Source organism: Phyllostomus discolor, chromosome 5 (genome assembly GCF_004126475.2).
Source record: "Phyllostomus discolor isolate MPI-MPIP mPhyDis1 chromosome 5, mPhyDis1.pri.v3, whole genome shotgun sequence".
In the NCBI taxonomy this organism is placed as follows: domain Eukaryota; kingdom Metazoa; phylum Chordata; class Mammalia; order Chiroptera; family Phyllostomidae; genus Phyllostomus; species Phyllostomus discolor.
The window spans coordinates 166,827,679-166,841,043 of record NC_040907.2 but is presented as its reverse complement, the minus strand read 5'-3'; positions in this window follow the sequence as shown (position 1 = coordinate 166,841,043).

Here is a 13,365-nt window from a genome sequence, read left to right as displayed (position 1 = left end):
TGGGAGCTTCCTGGGCCTTCTGCAAAGTGGCACGTGTCCTTGGATGAGGGACTTAACCACGCTGGGCCCCAGTTCCTTCCTGTCATCCGTGAGGGGCTCCCGGTGTCAAGTGGCAGCCACTTGCCCCTTCTTGCTTCCTTACTCCTGTTCTGGGTGAGTCCCCTCCCTCCGTCTCAGGGATGGGCTGTGACAGGTGGAAGCCAACAGAAACACCCACAAAGGCGGGGCTAGGCGAGGGCCGGTGGCCCTGCCCCAGTCCATGATACACAAGCAGAGGTGCGTTAGGGCGACTCCGGGGGAGAACTGGCTCTCTTGTTGAAAAAGAGAAAAAGGTGCCGCCAGCCCTTCCTCTGGCCCACCAGCAGGTCGCGGAGCTGAGGCCACCGTGAGGGGCAAGTCTGAGGATGGAGCGCTGGCACGCTGGGCACGGCTGACCTCGGGACATTTCCCTTGACGACTTGTTACACTGGATAAACACCTTGGTTGTTGCAGCACTGAGCCGGGGTTTCTGCCACTTGCAGCTGAATTCATTCTAACTGGAGTGCGGGGTAAGTAACACGAAATAAATGCATTTGGTGAGAGGCAGGCTACAATGTTTCAGCCAGAGGGAGGTGACAGCTGGGTCGGAACTGTGTGTGCGGACAAGGGCAGGAAAGGAAATCAGAGAACCGAGAACGGGGCTTCGGGGAGTCTCCCTGCTCACGGGGCCCCGGCCCTGCGGCAGAGCCTCCCAGCTGGCAGTGGTGCTAGTGAGGCCGCATCGTCAGGCCAGGTGCCGTGCTTTACAGCCCTGGCTCACGGCCCTCGGCACGACGGCCACGTGAGGCAGGTACCGTGATTGCCTCGTGTCACTGCAGCTGAGGCGAAGCCTGCACACACAGCTGGCACGCAGAAGGGCTCACGCAGAAACCTGTGTCCCTCGCCCCGCAGAGCTGGTCCTACTCGATGCACCTGGTCACCCTCTGGCCGTAGGGCTTTGGGGACCCATGGGAGAGGCTGGCCAGCAGCACAGGCAGCGGGGGCCGGAGGAGAGCACACAGGGAGCTCCCCATGTCAGAGATCGCCCCCCAAACAAAACCCATTCCGGGTCAAAGCAGTCTGGGTTTTCCCGATTACCCAGTCAGTAGTGGGAACCTGGGTGCCGTGAGTACTCCTTTCTGTCACCTACTGTCCCCCTTTGGTTTAAAGCAGGATGAGCCTGGAGGCTGACAGTCTGAAAGGCAGATGTTCCAGGGCTGATGGTGCTGATGATAATAGCAATAACAATAGCTCTCAGGAGAGGTGCCCTCGCAAGGCACTCAGCATGAACGGGTATCCTTTCCTAAATCCTCCCAGCAGTCCTACAAGGATACCCCCTTCCACAAAAAGGAAATGAAGTTTTGAGAGGCAAAAGGAGTGCACCCAGCGTCTCCCAGTGGGCTGGTGGGTGGGGTTTCTCCCAGGCCTGTGCTGCGAGCCAGCATACTTCTCCACCATCTCTTGGCTCGTGGATGCTCCTTGCGTTAGAATTCACTGTATCCTGTCGCCCCGCCTCCTCGTGCGCTTCCCTAAATGGGCCCATCAGTCTTCTCATGCTCCTCTTCAACCCTGCTGTCTGCCAGCGGGGAGGTGTAAGAGCTGGGGCCCCAAGTGGCGGAGTTACACGTGAAATGGTGAACTCTGCAGTGGAGGTTGCTCTCCGGGGGGCCTGAGGTCGGGGCAGGGGTGAGACCAGGCGGCCAGGCAGGGTTGCTGTGTGCAGTCCTGCAGGCTGTGCACCCCCCAGGACTTCCCCCTTAAGGGACAGGGGCTGCACCTGTCCCTGCACAGACGCGGGACTGCATGTCCCATTGAACCTACGATCGTTTTCTGGCCGATCTGGAGCAAAGCGTCTTTTTCTAATGGAATCAGTCTATGTGACAGTTGTCCGACAGGCGGAAAAAATTGTCTTGGGGATGAGGTGCCCTTTCCCAGTTTGCCGGAAGCTTTGGCTCTGGCCGGAGTGTGAGACGAAGAGGCCGCTTGAAAGCAGGCTTCAGGTTCGCCATCAGCCGGGCGCCCGTGGGCCTCACCCAAGCTTCAGGTGAAAGTGCCTCCCTAGTTGAGCTGATCGGGCGGGTGCTGGTCTCGGAAGGTACAGGTGGATCAGCTGTGCCGCAGGGATGACCATTTGGAAGACTCTGCTGAAGTCATTTTAGCCATCTTCCGGTCTTACCTGGCGTGCACGTGCATTTTCCCAGCTGTCCCGAGCTCCCTAGGGGTTTCTTAGGCCCCGAGAGTGCCGGCCCATGATGGTGAGCTGGCAATAGTGTCCACCTGGGGCTTCCGTGGCCCAGTGAGTGAAGAGGAGGCAGGTGGTGGCCGAGGCTGGAGTAAATCGAGCAGCCTCGGGCAAGTCACTCCCCTGCTCTGGACCTTGGTTTCTCTCATTTAAAATAATTGGACGGCCTAAGGGTGTTCTTGGCTCTCTCCAGCTCAAAAGTTTATTTGTTCACCAGCAAGGCCCGGGACCACATGGCGCACGAGACTGACCTTCTCCTGGGCGCCTGGAGTTGACGCTCTAATTGGGCAGACGGACAAGCAAACAGGTGCTGATGCTGTGGCGGCCGCTAATTGGTTTTCTCTGGCTGCTGTGATCAGTTACCTCCAACGCAGTGGGTCAAAACAACTTGTTTTCTTGCCATTCGGGAGTCAGGTCTGCAGCGCGCCTCGCTGGCCTGGAGTCGGCCGTCTTCTGCAGGGCTGGTCCCTCAGGAGGCTCTCGGGGAGAGTCTGCTTCCTTGCCTTTTCTGGTTCCTAAAGGCGCCTGCACTCCTTTGACTCCCCCCGCCCCCTTGCCCTGCTTTTTCCAAGCTGGCATCTGCAAACTGAGTCCTTCTTGCCTTCCTAAACTACTCTCTCTTTTTTCTTCCTCTTCCCTGGTTCACCTCTTTAAAAATTGATTTGAGAGACAGAGGTATCAATTTGTTGTTCCATTTAGTTATGGAACAACATTGGTTAATTCTTGTATGTGCCCTGACCGGACCGAGGATCGAACCTGCAACCTTGGTGTATCAGGACGATGGTCTCACCAATTGAGCTACCTGGCCAGGGCCTTCTTCCACTTTTAAGGACCCTGGAGAGGACATTTTGTTCATAATCCAGGATAATCTCCCTCCTTTAAGATCAGCTGACCAGCAACCTTAATTCCACCTCCAACTTGAATTCACTTTGCTGGGTGAGGTAAGAGGCACAGGTCAGCATGGTTGCTGTTGTGCCGGCCACTGAGGATGCAGGTGACCACCTGCAGCAGGTGACCATCCTCTCGAATGAACTTCAGTTTCTCCATCATAACAGGCCCCTTAACCTCGGCACCACTGACATTCACTGACATGAAGGAAGATAATTCTTTGCTCTGGGGGCTGGTCTGCGCACTGCAGGGCGTCCACCATGTCCCCGGACTCTGTCCTTTAGATGACAGTGGCCACTTCGTCCTTCCCCACCACGGGACAACCCGAAACATCAGCAGACTCTGTCACACACCCTCTGGGGGCAGACCCGCCCCTGGTTGAGAATTCACCTGGAAAGGGGGAGCTTCATGGAGTGGTTGTGGGGGTCGGACAAGAGGGTGACGGTAACAGGTTTGGCACAGAGGCTGCTGGGCGGTGAGGTCCCCCTAAGTGGTGGCTGTCTGCCTGTATTTGACTTTTCCAAGGGCACGTAACTGTTACCCTAATTAAAAGTTATCAGAAATAAATGTTTAGCAGCGGGGCACCAGGCTTGACGCTGAAATATCCCCGGAGCCCAAGTTACCTTTTCAAGGAAAATATTACCAATACGTTTTTATTACTCAGGTACTGGATTAATTCCTATTGTGCAAAATTCTAACAATATAGACAGGGCTAATGTTTTCCATCCTCTCCCCAACCCCCACCCTCTACCATTTCCTTCCCAGGGGTGACCCCTGAGTGTAAGTGCCACAGGGACAGGTGCTTGATTTGTACTTTTCATCATTTTAGCTCCGGAGGCTGGCGTGGTGCCAGGCACACCGTAGACATTCCATTCATGTCTGTCCAATGAATGAGTAAATGAGCGAGTTTAGTGTGTATTCTGATATTTAAAAAAAAATTGCTATATACATTTTAGTGGTGGTTATTATTTTTTTACCCTAGTTCCACAGCTTACTAGCCATAGGGTTGAGTTACCTAACCTCACACAACCTCAATTTCATCTGCAAGCCAGGGTTGGTAATACGACGTCATGGGGTATTTAAGAGGTATGACAGGTCTTCGGCCAGGCATTTGAATGGGCATACACACACATTCCTTTAAATTGAGTGCACGACGTGGTGTTCTGCAACTCGCTTTTTTTCACTTAGCACGTCTCCGGAGTTTTCCGGGCCGGGATCTATAGTGCTGGTCTCCCCGCTCTTTAGGCGCTAGGAGGACGAGCTGTGGTCTATTTAAGGGTTGGTGTCAGTCTCCCTGCTGTCCGACGCCTGGTGTCTGGCAGGTGCTCCACGGGCAAGTATCTTCTGCTGAATCACTGGGCAGAGCGTCCCACCAGCTGGAGGAGCCTGTCCCTATCTCAGTTTCCATCCACCGTTCGAGTCTTGGAGTCTTTTTGGTTGGAGTGCGTCACAGTCTGGTCTGGAAATCTACCCGAGATTATTTTTAGCCGTTTTGGCCAGGGGACCAGCCGCTCTATGGGAACGTGCCCTCGGGGCCTGAGGCTGGTCCGCACGTGCCGCCTTCAGCAGGCAGTTGCAGGCTCTGCAGGGTGTGCCTGGGCCTCGGGTGCACCTGGCTCGGAAGCTGATGCGGAACCTTACGCGGAACCTTGGGTTCTGCATCTCCGAGCAGGACTGGGGTTCTCCTGGGGTCAGCCGTAGTCAGGAGGCAAGGGACCCGAGGGGATTCCCGGGTCCTTTTCGGTCCTGCTCGGACAGTCTCTGCCGTGGTGGTTGACGCTGGTGGTTGACGTTTTCGCTCAGGCCTCTCCCGCCGCCCCTCTCGGCTCCACGCAAGCTGCACGTGTGTGCATGTCTCAGTGCCTCTGCACAAGCCGTCCCTCTGTCAGGAACGCCCCCCTCCTCCTCCTCCCGTCATTCAGAGGTCAGCGCATACGTCCCCTCTTTGGGAAAGCTTCCCCTCTCCCACCTCGGAAGAGTCGGTCCCTTCTTCTCTGAGTGCCCAGGGACTGTGCACCAGCTACGTTCTGGTCACAGGGCAGGGCTGACCGCGGCTGACTGTCTGCTGCCCTCACGAGACGGGCGCTTGTGAAGGCAAGGACCTTCGTGCCCTCCTCATGCCTGGCCCATCTCGGAACTTTGCAAGGGTCTGCGGGGGAGGGAGGGAGGCTCAGTGGCTGTGGGATAAAGATGTTTAGAACAAGCAGGTGAGCTGACGGGGTGCGGGGCAGAGGAGAGATCGGGTGACAAGGACCCCGGGCTGTCTTTAAGAAGGCCACTCCTAGCTGGCTCTGCTCAGACGACCCCTCATCGCCTTCAGAGTGGTCCTCACAGGCTGGTGCAGGAGACCCAGGGTGGCAGAGACTTGATTCAACTCTGCTGAAACCTCTCTCTATGATCCAGAAACATATATTTTTTAAAGATTTTATTTATTTATTTTTAGAGGGGGAAGGGAGGGAGAAAGAGAGAGAGAAACATCAATGTGTGGTTGCTGGGGGTCATGGCCTGCAACCCAGGCATGTACCCTGACTGGGAATCGAACCTGTGACACTTTGGTTCGCAGCCGGAGCTCAACCCACTGAGCTACGCCAGCCAGGGCAAGATCCAGAAACATATTAAAGGAGGATGGCAGTCATTTCAGTGACACTGTATTTTTATTATTTGTAATATTACACGTTGTTGCGGACGTGTGTGAGACCAAGCATCTGGAAGCACTCTCCACGGGGGAGGCCACGTCAGATGTGCATCCCCACAGCCGCTTTTCTAGGGGGTCTGACCCCCGAAACCTCCTCTGCCTGGCGCGAGGCGACGGAGCGAGCAGTGAGGACAAGGCCTTAGGTGACTCCGAGAGCTCGACCCAAGCATGCGGGGCGGAGGAGTAGCTCCTGTCTGGGGACCTGTGAACTCTCTCTTCACCTACGTGTGTAACAGGCGCCTTAGTCTGGTTTTGCAGCTCAAACCTTGTGGTGGTGGTGACACGGGAGGTGGGGCCGGGTTGAGCAGCCTGCTGAGGGCAGCGAGAAGTGGTACCTGAGGATGCGACACGCAGGGAGGCAGCAGCGGTCTGTGAAATGCTGATGCGGGTGTCCTCAGAGCAGAGCCGCCTCGGGCCGGGCCGTTTCGCATTTGGACAAATCGTTCGACTCCAGTCACCTCTGTGGATTTTACTGTACGATGGCAGGATGTGATCTCCTGGTGCTGTTAATTCTGAATTACTGGGAAAACATTAAATTTCAGTGAGTCTGTTTAAGAAGGCAGGCAACACATAGCGCAGTCGAGAAAATGATTCACACACAGTTTGGTGCTTGGAGTATATTTCAGGTGCCTGTGTTCCCTATGGGACCTCCCTCCTTTTGCAGAACCAGCAGGTGGGTGGTGATAATGGTGGGTAATGTGGCCAGCACTGCCTAAGAGCTCTACCTTGTTACCCACTTTAATCTCTAGCAACCCAGGGAGGCAGGCATCAAGGGTAATCCCATTTTATAGGATGTGGAAGGTGAGGCTCAGAGAGGGAATGCAACCCATCAAGGTCACACAGCCAACAAGAGCTCCAAGGGACTTTGAACCCAGGTTAACAGACTCCGAGGCCAGAGCTCTGGGCCCGTTGGCCCTGCCCTGCCGCGGTTTTCCTCTCTTGCCCCGGCAGACTGCGCGCTGTCGGGGGTTTCTCCTGCTGTCCTTCAGTCTCCCCCCATCACTCAGCTCTCTGGCAAGGTTCAGGTGATGGAGTTGCCCCCCAGGAGCCTGGCTGCATGGCCAGGGCCCCTGATGTCCCCTGCTGTCACATTTGCTGACGAATAAAGAGGTGCCTTCCTGGAGCCAGAGCTTGCATCGTCCAGCCACAGGAGAAACATCCCAGGCGCCCCCTGACAGCCCGAGGGTGAATCCTGACTGTGTGGATGGGCTCCAGGTGTGTCCATGGCCTTTGGCTGAACCAATCACACCTCGTCTCTCCACCAGAGGTAGAGTCTGGGGGCGTCGCCCTGCACGGGGAAGGCCCAGCGGGAGGGCCGGAGGTGGCAGATCCTGGGAGACAGGGTCCAGGGTTCCTGCCGGAAGGCACCGTGGCTGCCCCACAGGTTGCTGTGAGGCCGAGCCCTGGAATCTGCTGGGGCTCTAAGGCGTGATCGGACTACTGCCGCCTAGGTGCTGCCTCAGGCCACCCCAGGTGGAACGCAGTGTCACCTATAGAAGGGAACTCGGCAGCAGCTGCGTCTCAGGCTGGGACGGTCCCTGAGTGACCTGGAGCTGGGGGGAGCTTTGTGACCCACTGGCAGCTGGCACCTCTTTCCCTCCTCTGGGCCTCAGGGTCCTCACCATTAAGCAAAAAGTCAGATAATGGATGGAAAGCCCTGCTACCTGTCATGGCCAGGGAGGGCCACCAAACTGCGGGACCACCCCCTTCCGTGAAAGGGAATGTTTGGCAGGCAGAGTTGCCTCTGTATAGTTTGTGTGAAACATATAGAAATATATAAAAACACGTAAAAGTGTAGACGGGCATTTATAAAATTGCTAACGATGGTCACCAGGTGTTGGAATTATGGGTGATCCTTTTTTTGCATAGTAATCCAGTACTTATTTTTTGAATTTTATTTTTCAATTACAGTTTATATTCAATATTATTCTGCATTAGTTTCAGGTGCACAGCATAGTGGTTAGACATTTACGAAGTGCTTATACTTATTTTTTAAAAATACAGAAAATTCAAGCCCTGGCTGGCGTAGCTCAGTGGATTGAGCACGGGCTGCGAACCAAAGCATCGCAGGTTCGATTCCCAGTCAGGGTACATGCCTGGGTTGCAGGCCAAGGCCCCCAACAACCGCACATTGATGTTTTTCTCTCTTTCTCTTTCTCCCTCCCTTCCCTCTCTAAAAATAAATAAATAAATCAATCTTTAAAAAACTACAGAAAATTCCAACCCGGGATGTTAGACTCCAAACACCGTGCTCCCGGCTCGTCCCTGCCACTTCCTCTGCCACTGAAGCCCGACCGTGGCTGCCCTTCCTTGTCCCCAGAGCCCGCGGCCAGCTCTCCACGGCGGCCAGCTCTCCACGGCGGCCAGCTCTCCACGGCGACCAGGTCCACCTGCCGGGGAGGTCTCAGTCGCCATGCCTGCTGAATTCTCTGCGTGGTGCACCTGACTGGCAAACTCCATTTCCCAGACAGCCCCAGTGGAAGTCTGGGTCCGGTCTGTTTTGTCCACCTCTCACCACTGCCCCCGCCCCCACATCCAAACACCGTGCTGACCCAGGAGAGGCGAGAGTAGGACCAAGGCGGGGCAGGTGAGTAGACCTTTGTGGATCTCCTTTGTTTTCTTCTCTGTCTCAGCTCGGGCTGCCGTGACAGGATGACACACGCTGGGCGGCTTGTAAACAAGAGCAATCTATTTCTCACCGTTCTGGAGGCTGGAAGTCCCAGGTCAAGGCCACGGGGGTTTTGGGGTCCGGTGGGGGCCTGCTTCCTGGTGTGTAGATGGCTGCCTTCTCCCCGTGTCCTCACGCGGCCTCTCCTGTAAGGGCACTGATCTCATCCGCCAGGGCTGAGGGCTCTAGCTCTGGACCTAATCACCTCCTCCAAGTCCCGCCCCCAGATGGTGTCACGTTGGGATCAGGTGTCGGCATGTGAAGTGGTGGGCACTAACCCTCGGTCTGTAGCCTTCCCCTTCCCAGCCCCTCTCTGGGCTGGCTCCTGTCCCACCTGCTTCCCTCCGCTCTCCCAGCTTTCGTCCTGGTGGATCCTGCCGGGCCATCAAGGCCAGCGCAGGGGCGTCTGCTCAGCAAAGCCACGGGCCGCCAGGGCAGCCCCAGGAGCGAGGCTGGGTTATGGGGGCAGCAGCCCAAGATCCACTCTTTGGCATGGGTCCCCCCCTGCTCTTTCTAGGCACCAGCTGGGCGTCCAGGTGTGGTCCTTCAAAGAGGCGGGAGCATCAGCTGCCCGGGAGGCCGGAGGCTCCTGAGGTCCCTGGGGAGGCCTTCTTGGCCACATGTCCTCGGAGTTACTTCGTGACAATGGTGAGGCCCCTACGCTCCCCCACCCGGGCCAGCTAGGCGTCAACTTCTCAGCCTTTACCCACGGCCTACTTCAGCTGAGCTGTGCCCTGTGGGTGTCTCTCCCCCAGAGCGCACCCTTGCTGTAGAGGAGGACAGAGGCTTTACTCTTGGGTCCCGCCCCCGAGGCCTGCAAACAGAACTGGCAGATGACAGATGAACAGGGGAAAGGCGTAAGGATGTTCTTTGATGTTGACGTTTTCATTTCGCTGTGCGTGGAGGCCTTCACAGAAGAGAAGTGAAGGCCCAAAGAAACGGCTGGACCTGGGGTCTTGCGGGCTATTGTAGTGCACCGGGGACCATTTGGCCTTCGAGGGGTGATCACTTGTGGGAAGGTAAGTGTAGGCAAAACAGATGGAAGGGAAGGGGGGTTAGTAGGGTGTGCTGTGAGGCCCGCCTCAGCGCTGACTTTCTGTCCCCAGGGCCAAGGGTTGCGCTCCTGGAGTGGGACAGGGGAGGGAGGACACGTTCCCAAGGGGCCCCTTGTGTCCTGCTCTCCGGCAGGTGGGGGAGGAGCTGTGAGTTTTCTGCCTACGTGTCTCCAGCTCCGAGTTCTGTGCCCAAGTGGCAGGGTTTGTGGGGGCAGATGCCGCTCTCCCTCCCTGCTCCCTCCCCTCCCCCCACCTTCCCCTCAGGGTCATATGCTTGCCCACAGGCCCACACTTACTTCTGTCAACAATGTCATACTGCTCCCAAAGAACCCTTGGCAGCTGGGGTCAAACAAATTGCCCCAGAGAAGGTGACAGTGCAGGAGAGAGAGAGGCAGGAGGGGGCCGGTGGGCGGGGGGGACCTCCTGGGCCCCAGGCCTAGGAGCTGGGCCCTGCTCTTCACTCGCTGAGAGGCCTTGGGTGTGTGGTTTTGCTTGTGCTGAGCCTCGGGCCCGTTATCAGTACTGTGGGGTAGGAGCTCCCCAGCCAGCTGGCGTGAGGACAGAGAGGAGATGAAGGCATTCTGTAAACCATGGAGTGTTGGGTGGTGCCCAGTGGCCCCTCGGCCTTTCCTCCTAGTGCTGACCTTGAATTTTCTGGCCCGCTGTCAGGGACGAGCTGGGATGGGGACAGCAGTGAAACAGACTCACTCCAGCTCAGGGAAGCTGGCAGGGTGTGCAGGGACTGTCTGAAGGGCGCCCCCTGGTGTCCATGGTGACGGTTCCCCCTTCTCTGCTGCACGGGAAGCAGGAGGGGGTGGTGCTGGTGTACCACCTCCTGCCCCTACCTTTCCTCCCTGCCAGGCCCCTACCTGCTCAGGAGCCGGTGCCGAGGAACGCCCACTGCCTGCTCTCAAGCCCCGAAGCTCACACGCCGCCGTGTCCTGTTGACGAAAGCTTTGCCTCCCCAAGGTTATGAAAACAGTCTCCTCGTCGCTTTCCAGAACACTTTTGTTTTACTTTCCATGGTCTAGATACTTGCAGAAACATGAAAAAAAAACACCCTAACATTTGCTTAAAGGTTGGTTGCTGCGGAGTCAAGTTCAGTAGGGAGCAAAAAATAGGTAATAACACCTAAGCTTTGGTTTCCTTAGCCGGGAAGTGGGGATAATTGTCGCAGGGTTGTTGTGACATTATGGGGGATAATTTGAGGCAGGTGCTCAGAGTAGGGGCCGGCACGCAGTGAGTAGAACTCAGTGTGGGCGCTGATGGTGGGTGCGGACCCACCTGGCGGTTTCTGTGGCCCTCTGGTCCTGTTTGACAGCGACCGTCGTGGAGGGGAGTTCCATTTTTCACTCTGGCGGTCCGCGCAGCCTGGATTTGCTCGTAAATGCAGGCACTTACAAGTGTTTCTGCAGGACAGAGTGGATCTGTTCTTTTATTATTTTAATCCTGACTCAAGGGTAGGTTTCTTGGTTTGAGGGGGAGAGAGAGAGAGGTGAAAAAGAAACATTGATTGGTTGCTTCCTATATGTGCTCTGCACCCCAACTGGGGATCAAACCCTGGACCCAGGCATGTGCCCCGACTGGGAATCGAACCTGCAACCTTTTGATGGATGGGATGGTGCTCCAATCAACTAAGCCACCTGGCCAGGGCAAACTTTTTTTTTTTTTTTTTTTTCTAAGGAACAGCTTTGCTTCTGTTTTACACAGAACCATGATGGAGAGTATCACAGATGCCACTGAGTGGCGAGCCTGGGGGTTTATGCCACACTTCCAGCCTTGCACGGCTCTCCACTCACCACTGCGGCCGGGATGTGTCCTCTGGACTCTGTCCCTCGGAGCTGGAGGTGTGCATTTGCTTTTGTCTGGGCATAAACACTTCTTCCTGTGTTGCTAAATGCCAGGATTTGTAAAGTTGAACTCTCCGCCGTGGACCGAGGAATGTAGTGGACGGAAAGAAAAGAAGTCAGAGTTTCTCGGTATTGGGTGTCCAGGGAGGTGCCTTGAAGTCGGGGTCCACGTGGGTCTGTTGTTGACCCAGCAGCTCAGGCAGGAGTGGAGGTGAGCGAAGGGATTAGGGGCCCAGGGGCGAAACTGTGTGTGGCTCCCGTCTGCTGGTGGGGTGGAAGCAGGCACAGCTGCGGCCAGGTGGGGACCCGGGTTCCTTGAGAAAGACTCCAGACAGCAGGTGGGGAAGGAGGCGTCCGGAAATCCGGACTCGTGGCTACAGGCAGGTTGCCAACTCCGGTGAACTCTTGACGAACCGTTTCAGTATGTTATCCTCCCTAAGGTGGAGGGAGCGCTGGGGGAGCAGACGGGGCCGTATTACAAAGCAGGAAGGAGGACTCTGCTAGTTGAGAGAGCCTGCCTCCCCACCGACGCCTGGCAGGGTTTGACACACTTTCTTTACAGGGCCAGATAGCAAACACCGTCGGCTTTGGGGGCTGCAGGGTCTCCCTTGCATATTATTTTTATTTCTGATTTTTTTTTATCTTTAAAAAACGCAAACTGGTTCTTGGCTTGCTGGCACGCAGAGAGAGGCCGAGGGCAGGATGGGGCCCACGGGCTGCAGATGGCCAGCACTTGCATCCCATCACCCTTACTTCCCTTATGAACCCTCCCTCGAGCTGGGTGACCTCGTTTTATTTCCTTTGTTTCCTCCAACAGGGGGGTCCAACCTTTTGGCGTCTCTGAGCCACACTGGAAGAAGAAGAATTGTCTTCCAGTGTGTAAATACATTCCGACATGTAATCACACACAAAAAAATCTCATAATGTTTTAAGTAAATTTACATACAGTTTTGTGTTGGTTTTGTGTTGGGCCGTATTCAGAACCGTCCTGGGCTGTGTGAGGCCCACAGGCTGCAGGTTGGACACCGCTGCCCCTAGAACGTGACCTCCCCAGGGGCCAAGGCCATGGCCATGGCTCCTTTATTCTCCGCTCTGTCCTTCAGGTGGGGCCTGACACAGAGCGGGCACTCCAGTCTGGGCGGGAGGATTGGACACGGTACTCATTCTGATTTCACCTCTGGCTACTCATCTGTGAAACAAGGGACGTGAGTTGGGTGGTCCTGGAGGGACCTTCCAGAACTCAAGTTCAGATGTTCTAACTTGCCGACAGCCACAGCAGCGCAGAAGTAAAGCAAATAGCGCTTGTGAGGCGAGGGCTGGCTCCTGCCCACGTCCTTCCAGGGCATCGGCCCTGTTCTGCCGGTGCTCGGAGAGAGATGTTTCTCTAAAAGCCAATCTGATCCTCTCAGCCCTCCGATAGGTCGCTGTTCCAGCCCTGGTCCAGGCGTGCATGAGAGCTAAATAAACTACTCAGCAGCCGAGGCGACCACAGGCACTGACCAATCAGGACAGATGCCATGGCGACGCCTGCAGCCCTTCTCCCCGCCCACTTCGGCAGTGCCCCGGCTGTTCTCCGCCTGGGCATGAGCATTCGTGCCTGGGAGACTCCTGTGCACGGGTTCAGACCCAACTCAGCCTGAAGCTCCTGTGTGCCCCCTGGGCACACTTAACTGTCCCCTTCTCCGCATTGCTGTCGCACTGAGCCCTTCTCCATTGTCACACTTTTTTTCGTCACTGACTTAAGTTCGTCTCCCCTCTGGACTCCGTCCTCAATGCCTGCATCACTGCACTGGCTCCCAAAAGCCTCAATAAATGTTTACAGAATGAAAGGGATTTAAATCAGAAGAACGGGACTCACATGGCAGATTTCCGGGACCATGAGTCCGGGATTGATATGACATCTCCTCTCCTGGGTTTCGACATGTGGCTTCACCCCAGTTGCCAGTGGG